At 44.1% G+C, this 12076-nt stretch overlaps 1 protein-coding gene across 6 annotated transcripts in view; it reads left to right on the forward strand.

Annotated features, from left to right (window-relative positions):
* The window catches only part of ANXA9 (annexin A9), a 197406-nt gene that overhangs the window by 98953 nt on the left and 86377 nt on the right, over window positions 1-12076 (forward strand). The window lies entirely within an intron of this gene.

Consider the following 12076-nt stretch of genomic DNA (forward strand, 5'->3'; position numbering starts at 1 on the left):
TCTAGAGGAATCAGAGGCAGTTGAGATGCACAATACATTGCAGGAATTACGAATAACACTGGTGTGCTTGATGGGGGAGGAGTTGAAACGTAAGTCGAAATGTACAACCCAATTTCCAGCCGAAAATAATGTAGATGTCTTCTACAAATCAGTAACAAGGGATATTAACAACCTATCTGAAAAACAAATGAGAAATACAAGGAAAAGAACATTCAAAAACAATCTAACAGAGAAGGAACAACAAGCACTCCAAGACTTAAAGGGAGACAGAGAGATTGTGATAAAGGAGGCTGACAAGGGTGGAAATATCATTGTCATGAATAGAAAGGATTATATTCAAATGGCTAACAATCATCTGAAAACATAATTTTGCTATGAGGAACTGCCCAGTAATCCGAAAAATGAAATAATGCAACAATTAGAGGAATTGATCATTAGTTGGTATAGAAAATGATTAATTACAGATGATGAGAAAGACTTTTTGCAAGTGAGATATCCCATTCTACCAACTATATACTTCCTTCCGAAGGTGAACAAAGTGTTTGATAATATTCCAGAAGGGCGGCCTATACTCAGTGGCATAGTATGGGCCACTGAGAAAATATCAGAGTACATTGACAATGTTCTGTGCCCTAGGGTGTCTAAGCTAAAATCATTTATCAAAGATACAATAAGAATTATTGAACATATTGATTGGAAATCCACATATCTCCTGGCCACCTGGGACGTACATGCCCTTTATACATCAATTAGGCTTGATTCAGCAGTACAAACTATTGACTATGTATTCAGAGAAGATTCTGCTTCCCATTACCAGCAAGCAGAAATGTTGAAGGAGATGCTTACGGCAACATTGGAATGTAACATAGTCATCTTTGACAATAAGTACTATCGACAAAAAAGGGGAGAAGCCATGGGCACAAAGTATGCCTCCGCATTTGCAAATCTTTTCATGGGGATGTATGAGGAACAACAAGTCTACAAGAACAATGCATTTTTTGACAAAAGTAGTTTTAAGGGCCCGGTACATAGACAACATGCTCCTAATTTGGAATAGTACCACAGAGGAACTGGAAGACTTCTGGTTAAGAATGAACCAAAATGAATTGGGAATAGAGTTTACTGGACAAGTCAACTGGCCCAGTATTAACTTCTTGGATTTAACAATTTATGTAGCTAAACAAAAACTACATTTGCAAACTTACCACGAGAATTCAACACTATACGCTACGAGCTGCCATCACCAACCATTTAAATGGAATGTACCCATAGGGGAGTTCATTAGAGCACAGAGAATTTGTAAAGATCCAACTGTTTTTTCTAAAGAGTGTGATTTGCTACATACTAGATTCAAACAAAGGGGATACCTCACTGAATGCTTTCATGCAGCACGCCAAAAAGCAACGAAAATGACGAGGGAGACAAGAAAGATATGGAGAAAGTAAGATTCATAACAACATACTGTGCCAATAATTATGAATTGAGGAAAATATTGAGAAAAAACTGTAATCTTTTCAAATTAGACCCTCCCTTATCAAAATTCATCAAGGATTATCCCAAGGTAATCTACAGAAACGCAAGAACTCTGAAAATGAATTTGAGCCCATCACTACTCCCAGAGATGCCAAGCAAAGTAATGGAGACCTGGCTGAAAACTGAAGTGTCCGGATTCAGGAAGTGTGGAACATGTACACTATGTAAGTACGCACATGTCAGTACAAAGATGTTTCAAGATGCAAGAGGAATTAAAATGAGAATAAAAGAGAACATAAATTGCAGGTCAAAATGTACAGTATATGCCATCATTTGTACATGCTAGCGCATATACATTGGAAGCACCATAGGAGAAATGAGGACACGAATACGTGAACATATTTCATCAATCGGGAGCCAGCATGTGTCACTTCCTCTGGCACAACATTGGCAGCAGACTCACCAAATGGAGAATAAACAAGACTTAAGATTTATAGGACTACAGTAGGTAATACTTAGGAGAAGAGGAGGTAATAAAGAAGTATTACTGAGACAAGCCGAAGCACGATTGATTTGCAAATTCAGAACGATAGAATTTAGACTAAATAAAGACAATGAGATGGTGCACTTTCTATAATAATAAGCACAAGACTTTATGAAGTACTGATATGAATTGTCCACTGGGGGATGAATGTAGACTATTGAATGAAAAGGGTTGCTGCTAACTTTGTGTATTAAACATAGGGCCACTTTGTGAAGATGGTATCGAAGACGAATGTTGACTAGTAAGGACATATGAACGGAATCACAAGTCCAAGAAAAGTAAATGATTCAGAGCAATCAACCCAAGCTATATCAGAGGTGATATTATGTCAGAATGACAGTCAGAAAGGGCATGATGATGCATATAAGGAACAAGGGTGCTTATATACACTCTTTCCAGGTTTCAAAAGGTATGGGGATGACCCAAGAGTGAATGAGAGCAAGGTTGAACTTGCAAGTACGGTACCTCAGGTAACATTTTTTATTCATGTAAAGGACATTCAGAACAAGATTAAATAGGTTTATTATTATGTGCAGAAAGACATTCATCGTATGTAGGCCATTGTATTTATTAAGTGTCAAAAAATTGCACTAGTTTGAGGCAAGCTTATAAATAGAGTTCCAGCTTTATCAATATAATGAGTAAACCGTAGATGATTATGCCAATTTAAATATAGATGGTAAGCGGTTTCGTTTTGAGAAAATGCACGAGCGGCTAATTTCCGAGAAACAATGCATTAATTAGAGAATTAGTGGATTTGTGTAGAGCTACTTAAATGAACACACATTTAAATAAACACACATAGAATCACAGACTTAAAATTGCAGTAGACACATTAGCAATTATGGGATCACTTGAATTGGTTAATGTAGAAATAGGGAAATCTTAGCCCAAAATATGGTGCTCTAACTCCAGAGGAGTGGGAATAGAGGAAGGACTTCTTCCAGAACCATGACAACCAGCACAAATATAATACGTGATTGCCGCTGCGGCGAGTTGAACTGTGAAGCCGACGCGCAGAGTCTAAAATGCATACTTTTGAGGTAAGACCTAACCATGATGTTGGACGTTTAACTTGTAAGACTAATATAAGGTATACTTCATTGAGGCGGACGATCGCCTGAATATCAAATTATAAGGTTAAGGAGAATAACGTAGAGGGAACGTTCGGATATACATTTTGAAAGAACCTGAGTTTAATGAGCCAGTTTTACGTAACACGTAACATTGCGGCAACACAACTACAGTGTGAGGCTTATCTCCATTATATTAGCAGGTTATGATTGGAATTAATTGTCTCGAAACACAGATAGCTTAAACAAAATAGTGGACGGCATAACGCGTGATATGGGAGAATTTAAAACGGCAGCACCAATTTGTGTACACATAGTTTCTGGGAACATGAATAATGATAGATTGTGTTTAAAGCATATCAGCAAAACATTAGTGTTAACAATAAGAGCGCAACATAAACAGCGCAAACCAGACCGTAGAAAGGGTTTGGAAATTAGCAAACAAATAAGATACAGCTTTATGATAAATTCCCTTTGCAACGTAGCTGGTGATATGAGAACAGGGGATTAATACCAATAAGATTAAAAACCAACAATTTTTAACAAAATACAAGGAACCAGGAGTTAGTAGTAGTAAATGTAGGTATGGAATGGACTTGAATGATTGAGACATGTGAAATGTATGACAATTAACAATATGTTACAGGTGGGATTATAACCCGGGAAGTTTACGGAACCGCGACTATTTACTTAAGAAGGAAAAGAATGAGTCCCATGGTAAGATACAATTAACAAAACTTATTTTTCCACGCCTAAATGGGAAGTGGGTTAATAAGAATGTCACAATCACATGGTGCTGTAAATATATACAACATGAGAAATAATGGGTTTGCCATACTAATAAAGCTTACTCAGGTCAGACACATGGCTAGGCATAATAAAGTGAGCTATACAGCTGCTGTAACCACATGGTTCTGGTAATATGAGAAATAATGGGTCAAGCTTATCACTGATGCTTACTAAGGCCACAGTTTGGAATGAACAGAAAATACCTATCAAGTTTTTGTTTGAAATACATCTAAATCCATGGTCAGCGATATGTATTCATTTACGCTTCTTTGTGTTTTTTCTTGTGATTTTTTCTTTTGTGGATCCATTGTACCCTCCACACCCCCATCCCCAATGTCTGTCCTTACACAACATAGCATGTGTATATGGGGGTCATTCCGAGGTTGGAGGTAAGGAATTACCGGCACCGGTAAGGGTGCCGATGCCGGTAATCCCTTAACTCCGTATTCCGAGGTCCCTTTGCGGGTCCTTCCTTACCTCCTGCTTTTAGCAGGAGTTAAGTATGGGACCCGCAAATGTACTTCAGATGTAATTACGGTACCGTAATTTACGGTGCCATAATTACCTCCTTCCCCATTCCCATTGAGCCCTATGGGGCAGAAATGGGAATGGGGAAGGGCAAAAGGTGAATGGGGAATTACCGGTCCCTCCAACCCTGGCATGGACCGGTAATTACTCCATTCACCATGCCGGATTTGGGACAGTTTCGGGGGCAACCATGGAGCTAATTACTCCATGGTTAGCTCCAAACCCGGAATGAGGCCCTATGTGTTTTATTGTATATGTTAAGTGAATGTGATATATGCCCTGATTTAAAAAAGGCACATGACGTGCCGAAACACGTGTCATCTAAAAGGGCTCTCCTTCAGGGGACATGACAAAATTCTTAAAATATAATCAAAAGTTGAATTTAAACTAAAACTTGTTGACGCAGTTTTTGTGTGGAAGAAACAACCTTACTCATTGACTACGGAGGTGGGGAAGTAGTTCCTCCAACTTCTTTCACAGACACGCAACACAGATATATCAGAAAGTGAAAGATATATCAGAAGAAGTTGATACCCCAAAACAAACCTTCTTAATAAATCTCCTCAGAGATGCATTTGGGCGGGGACTGACTTGGGATGGCAGCTTTACGGATCAGCCCGGACCTACGGACATCAGAGAGAGGACAACTGGACCAGCTTCTCCAAGAGTTCCAACCAATCTTCTTGTCCCTAGCGGGCCGAAATACAAAAGACTATCATGAAATAAACACCAACCCGGGAACCACAATGAGAGTGCAGCCCTTTCGGATTCCGGAAGCCAAGATACAAGCAGTCAATCAAGAAATACGGGTCATGTTGGAAATGGGAGTGATAGAGCCCTCAGACAGTTGATCGAGCTCCGCCATGGTATTTGTGAAAGCATCAGATTCTGTATGGATTTCTGGAAAGTGAATGAGGTTTCCAAATTCGATGCCTATCTGATTCCCGAATTGAAGATCTTCTGGATAAGCTAGAGAAAGACTTGTACCTCACAACCATTGATCTGGCCAAGGTTTATTGGCAAATTCCCCTAAGGTCGCTGACCGAGAAAAGACGGCCTTTCCCACCCCATCTGGGTTATACCAGTTCACTATGCTACCCTTTGGCCTACGTGGCGCTCCGGCGACTTTCCAACGGCTCATGAGATCTATCCTGAGGGGACACGAAGCGTATGCTGGGGCATACCTCAATGACATTATTATCTACAGCACCTCCTGGAGTGCGCATCTGCAACATTGCGGGCCATATTTGAGACGTAAAGAAATGCTGTGCTTAATGTTAATCCCAGGAAGAATGCCGTGGTATTCACCTATACCAAATACCTCGGCTACTACGTCGGACGGGGCACCATTCGGCCTCAACAAGACAAGCTGGAGGCTATTAATGGACTTTTCTTCCCTGCTAATGGCAGACAAATCAGATCTTTTTTAGGTTTCATAGGCTACTACCGAAGATTTATCCTGCACCTTTCGACACTAGTGGCACTGTTGTCAGATCGGCTGCAGACCGCTACGTCCCCTAGAATGGTAGGGAACCAAAGGGTGGCGGAGCAAGCGTTCTGAGATCTGAAGAAGGCCTTGGCAGACCATGCCGTTTTGCATTGTCGAGATTATTCAACACCCTTCTTCTTACATACGGATGCCTCTGCAGTGGGGGTCGGGCAGTGTTGTTCCCAAGAGAGAGGAGGAACGCCCCATCTTGTTTATCATTCGTAAACTATTGCCACATGAGCAAGGGTACGCCACCATTGAGAAGGAGTGTTTGGCGGTCAAGTGGGCCATTGAGTCACTATGGTATTATCTTCTGGGTTGAAAATTCACCCTGGTGAATGAACATGGACCGTTGGTTTGGATGGCACGGAATAAGGAGTGTAATCCTAGGATTCTGCGCTTGTTTCTGGCATTGCATCCTTTTTCCTTTACAATGTTCCACTGGGCTGGTAAATTGCTGACAGGGGCAGACTTTCTTTCCAGGGCTCATGCCCTGCCCGAGCAACAGGGCTTGGTGACAGGGGTATGTAAGGAAGGCGAGATGGAGGACAAGGGGTCGCAGGAGGCGGCCTTCCCAAAGGTAACCAGTGCCAGGGAGAATGGTCTGCGGAGAAGGGAGAAGACTTCGGCTGGCCGGCCTAGAGAGAGAGCGAGAGAGAGAGAGAGCTACAGAATGCAGAACGCTGCCTATGAGGGAGCCAGTGAACATAAAGAAGAGTGTGAGGACTGGGGGAGAGGAAGAGTTACCGACTCCTGAACGCCACCACCATGGGATATGGACCGGAGAGAGGGTTGTCTTTTTTTAATGCGGAACGCCGCAATTGTGGGATAAGAACCGGAGATAGAGTTTTCTTCTATGTAACACTTGTTGGTTCAGCTTGGATAAGAAGGACACAGATCAGTTGTGAAGGGGCCCTACATTGACCCTGTGTAAAATTGCCTATGGGGGAGACGACGGAGGTGGGGACAGGGTGGGCCAGAGAGGGCTCCGCTGGGTAGAGAGGAAGGGGGCAGGGGTGAAGTAACCACTGCACGGATTCACGAGCTCCGAGCTTGGTACAATTTTCCCTGTAATTAATAAAGTTTATGATCAAACCAGCATTAATGCGTATGTAAATTTTGTCCACAACACCAAGTGGTGACAGGCCCCCTCTTTGATTTGTGTGCATCTCAAGCTTTTATGTGTACGCCGCCAGATCTTGTCCCACGATTCCTCAGAGATGTTTTGGACAATGTCCTGCCCATTTAAGCGTGTAGGGGCGCTTCCCTCCATTCCCTGGCTTTCTCAAGAGTCTTTTCAATGGGAAACCCGCCCAGACCTCCTTCTCTCCTGTGCCATGAGTTTAATCCCTATGGGGGGCGGGGTCGGGTCAAACAGCTGCCCTGTTGATAGCTGGGTTCGTAATCCAGTGCCTGATTTGCATGTAGTGAAAGTGCTCTCCTTCACCAAGGCCAAATTGTGGCTTACATTTGAGGAAGGTTAAGGGTTCACCCTTTTTGAATAGATCCCAGAGTCTAAGCGCCATGCCTCTGCCCCACGCTGTTAATACCCCTTTGCTCATACCAGGAGAGAAATCTTGATTAGCACTGGTGTGAGTGGGCCCGAGACCCTTGGAATCCCCAGTAGGCAGCCCTCCCTATTCCAATGCCCCAGGGTGACTACAGTCATAGGCAAAATACGATTTATCTGCATTAGTGCAAAACCCAGATACCTCCACAAATATGTCTAGGGTATTAGTCAGCTCTGGCAAAGACCTAAGGGGATCTGTGAGAACACACAGCATGTCATCGGTGTACAGTGCAAGTTTATGAGTAGTGCCCTGCAAGGTCACCCCTGAGATCCACAGGTTCCTCCAGATGTGCTGAGCTAAAGGCTCTATCACCACGGCGATTATCAGGGGCGACAGCGGGCAGCCCTGCCTCATAGCCCTTTCTATCTGAATTGGCTGAGTTAGCTGCCTTTTAACGTTTATCCTGGTTCTTGGGGATTTGTAATTGGCCATGACAAATTGGATACATTTTGTGCCAAAAGTTACAGCTCTTCAGAACCCCCTCCATATAGTTCCAATCCATAGTGTCAAACGGCTTATGGGCATCTAGAGACAATATCACAAAACGCTGTGTGATTTCCCTCTTGGCAGCGATCATGTCAAAGAGCCTACGGATGTTGGCATGCGCACCCTGCTTCACTATGAACCCCGTCTGATCCGGGTCAACCAATTTAGGTAGGAGATCAGTCAGTCTGTGGGTTAGGATCTTCCCGTAAATCTTTGCATCAGTATTTAGCAATGCTATCGGTCTGTATGATGAGTGGGGTGCTCCATCCTTGCTGGACTTCAGGATACGCGTTGTGATGGATTTGGACATGGTTTCGGAGACCAAGCCCATTTCCAAAAAGCTATTAATAACTTGGTTAGCTGAGGAGCTGCAAGTGGCACTAATATCTTATAGAACTGGAGGTAAACCCGGCATGACGCGGGGTCTTCCCTGATGAGAGGCCCCAATAACTTCCAAAACCTCCTGCTGAGAAATGTCCCTTTCAAGGAATCTTTGTGATCACTGCGCCGCCCATAACTGCGCTGACAAAAATGTTGACACCAATTACGGCGCAGCACAGTGATCAGATAGATCACTGTGTCTGCATCCCCCGGCCCGCAATTCCCTTCCTGACCCTCCCACTTACCTTTACGGCGGCACACTTATGTGTGTGCCACTTACTCCCTGCTATCCCTGCACCGTCAGTTCCTCCCACTAATATGGGTTAGAGCGGACTCCGTAGGGTGCTTTTCTTTTAATTGATTTTTTCTTTCTTTCTTTTCCTCTGCTTACCACAATGGTAAGTGGGGGACACCCCTGCAACCCCTGACTCCCGTTACCTCTCCCAAGTAGACCAGGGGATAACCCCACAACCCGCTCTGCTTGGGAACAGTAAATATCGCCCTCATTTTTTGGCCCCCAAAGTCGCAGTGACTGCGGGGTGCACAAATGAGGGTGACATTTTGGTACATTTCCCTTTCTACAGCTTCCCTATCTTCGACAGAGAGCTTCAAGAGGCCTGCCTGATCTATAGACCTTACCTTCTGACCCTGCACCTCTGGGACATTGGTTCCTATCTCCCTAAAATAGTGCTCCATTAGTACTACTTTGTCATCATCTCGGGTGACCCTCTTCCCCTCGCTATCTCTCAAGACTGGAATATAATTGCACTGAGTCCGTTTACAGAGTTTCGCGCCCAGGTGCCTATTAGCTTTGCTTGCTTTTTCATAATAGAACTGTGGGGCTTAGAGTAACTCCTGAGCTGCAGTGTACGTTAGAAGGGCATCTAATACCTTCTGGGCCACCCGCACCTCTTTCAAGGATCTGCGTGTGTTTGCTATCTTGCGGGCAGCTTCCAACGGACTGACCTCTCCCTCGAGTTCCCTCTAGTTCTGTCCCCATGGCTTTCCGGTCTCTCATATAGGCTGCTGATTGGCTGATAATCGCGCCTCTAAGGACTGTTTTGCCGCATCCCAGACTATCCTGGGGTCCATCCCATCCATGCCATTCTCTGCAAAATAATTGATGAGGTGTGCGAAATAAGTGTTTTCATGGCTACATCATTTAACAAAAAAAGAATTCAGGCACCACGGTTTCCTTCGCTGAGATAGAGGAGCCTCCAATTCCATTTAAACCCAGGCTCGGGCAGGATCATATAGAACACTTGCGAGAATCTCGCACCTAGTGACTGTCGGGAGGAGGGAGCTGGAGACCAGGACCATATTGAGTCTTGAAAACCCCTCATGAACTGGGGAGTAGAATGTGTAGTCCCTTTCTTCAAAGTGAAAGAATCTTCAGGTCTCTATCAATGAGAGGTCCCTCAGGAATTTTGTCAAAACCAAGAAGTTACGCTTACCTGCACTTGTTGGTGGCGGGGGCATTTTTTCCTTCGTGGGGTCCACAACACAGTTAAAGTCACTGGCTTCCACTAATTCCCCTTCTGAGAAACACATTAAGGAGGCTGTTAGCTCATCAAAAACGGCTTCCTGATCTACATTCTGGGCATATAGAGAAACCAAAAACACCCTTCGGCCGTGTGGTTTGGTGTTCAGGACAAAAACTCTGTCTCACAGATATTTCAGTGTACCCAGGACCCTCAATGTGACCCCTTTCCTGATTAATATGGCCACTCCCATATTCTTAGTGACACTGGTTGCAAAATAGGCCTTTTGGAAAGCTTTGTGGACCATGCATGTCTCATCGTCCGGTCTCGGATGGGTTTCCTGCAGGAAAGCTACATCAGGGGAGAGAGATGTCAGCCTCTGAAGGATGGCCTTACGCTTGATCAGGGAATTTAATCCTTGTAAATTTAGAGTTAGACAGGAGAGATCAAGGGTTTCCACAGCTGTATCACCACTCTGCATAGGTACCTTTGGTGGGTGTGTTATAGAACAAAGTACTGGGATGTGTAGACCTCAAGCCCCATAAGGCGGTCCGGTCTGTCTGCAATTCGGCACAATTACCACAGGAAACATGTAGACTGCTTAGGTACCAAAAGTGAATGGCAGTCAAAATGTATCTCCCCAAAAGATAAACCCTCACCTCCCCAAAACCCCATATAAAGAAGTAGAAAAGAAAGAGAAAAACCCACCCATCCCCAAACCCTCCAATACAAACTCAACATTATGCCGGGACAGTCTCCCTGAGGGCTACCCTGATTATACACTGAAGCCCAATAAAGCTTTAACTATATTAAATGCCTCTGTGACTCAGAAATCTAGGCCACTCAAAACTATTACCCTCCTATCACCCCCTCCTTAACTTGTTCTACCATCACCTTGGGCTCGGCCACCAAATCCCAAAAGCTCCCACATGGGGGACAAAATCTGTAAATCATCAGCAGAACTTATATGTTCAACGATCTAGCAGCTGCAAGGCTTTCTTTCTCAAGGTCCCTCATAGGCCCTGAGGCCTCTCCGCAGATTGTCGGGCTGGCCTTGTTCTTCTCCATCTGGCCCCTCTGAGAGGTACCCTCAGAGGCAGGACCCTGCCTTTTACCCTCTGCCGGTTCAAGGAACTCCTCTGCCTCCTTTTCGATGCATATCGTATATACCGCCACCCCTGATGCTCAAAGAGTAACTTGCAAGGGAGCCCCCATTTGTAGCGGGCCTCCCATCCACCCAGCCATGTTGTGAGAGTGCTGAGTTTCCTCCATCTGGCCAGAGTCCCTGGGGTTATATCCTGGAACAGTTGGAGGCTTGCCCCGTGGAAGGAGATGGGGCCTCCGGCCCTTGCTGCTGCTGCCAGAAAACGTTATTTCTGCTTGAAAAAATGGACCATGGCAAGTACATCAGGGAGGAGATTCCTCCGGATTTGTCACGTAACCTGCTCTGAGCTACCAACCTATCTTTTATTTGCTGCACCGCATGCTGAAGTGATTCATTCTCCCTCTGTGAGCCTTGTATGCTGTGTGGATATTCAAGGCGCCTTTCCTTCAGGAGAATAATCTCTTTCTCTTGCTCATTCCTAAAATTTGCTGCCGCTAATAGTTCAGCTTCTATTTGTCTCACCTGCTCTACTAGCTCATTTCCTTTCTTCTCTAATTCTGTTCCTGAGGACCTAGCTGTCTCTTCTCTGCAGCCACTTTCAAACCGAATGCATCTTGGTCTTTGGCCAGTTGTAAATTCTGTTGTTTCAGAATATTTATATTCTGAATATTTATATTCTGAAGCATTTAGCCAAACTCCTTTTGTGAGTCCATCTCTTTAACCCCTTAACTGCCATGGGTTTTCCCCCCAGTGTCAAGGCCTTTTTTGGTGATTTCAGTATGTTGCCATTCAATCCCTTGTAACTTTTTTGTTACAAGAGATATCTCTGCCAGATTTGGCCTCTTTTTTCCCCACATGTAGGCGGTCATAACGCAATCAAGGAATCCTAGTTTGCTCTAGGGGGGTGAGAGAAAATAACCAAAAAAGGAGAACATTTTTTTTCTCCAGAAAATGCCAATAAAATGATGTACAAAGAAGCCTTTGGTTTTTTCCTTGTAAGAGCTAGGAGCAAATGGTTTGCTGTGCTGAATTCACTGTTTTCCAGGCTTTCAAGAACAGGTTGAGTGAAAACCAAAAAAACATATTTGTATATGGTTATGAGCCATTTTGTGAGAGGTAGATGATTTTGGCCTTTCTTGTCCAATAGGACATGCGT

This window comes from Ambystoma mexicanum, chromosome 1p (genome assembly GCF_040938575.1).
Source record: "Ambystoma mexicanum isolate Mex_15411 chromosome 1p, UKY_AmexF1_1, whole genome shotgun sequence".
Classification (NCBI taxonomy): domain Eukaryota; kingdom Metazoa; phylum Chordata; class Amphibia; order Caudata; family Ambystomatidae; genus Ambystoma; species Ambystoma mexicanum.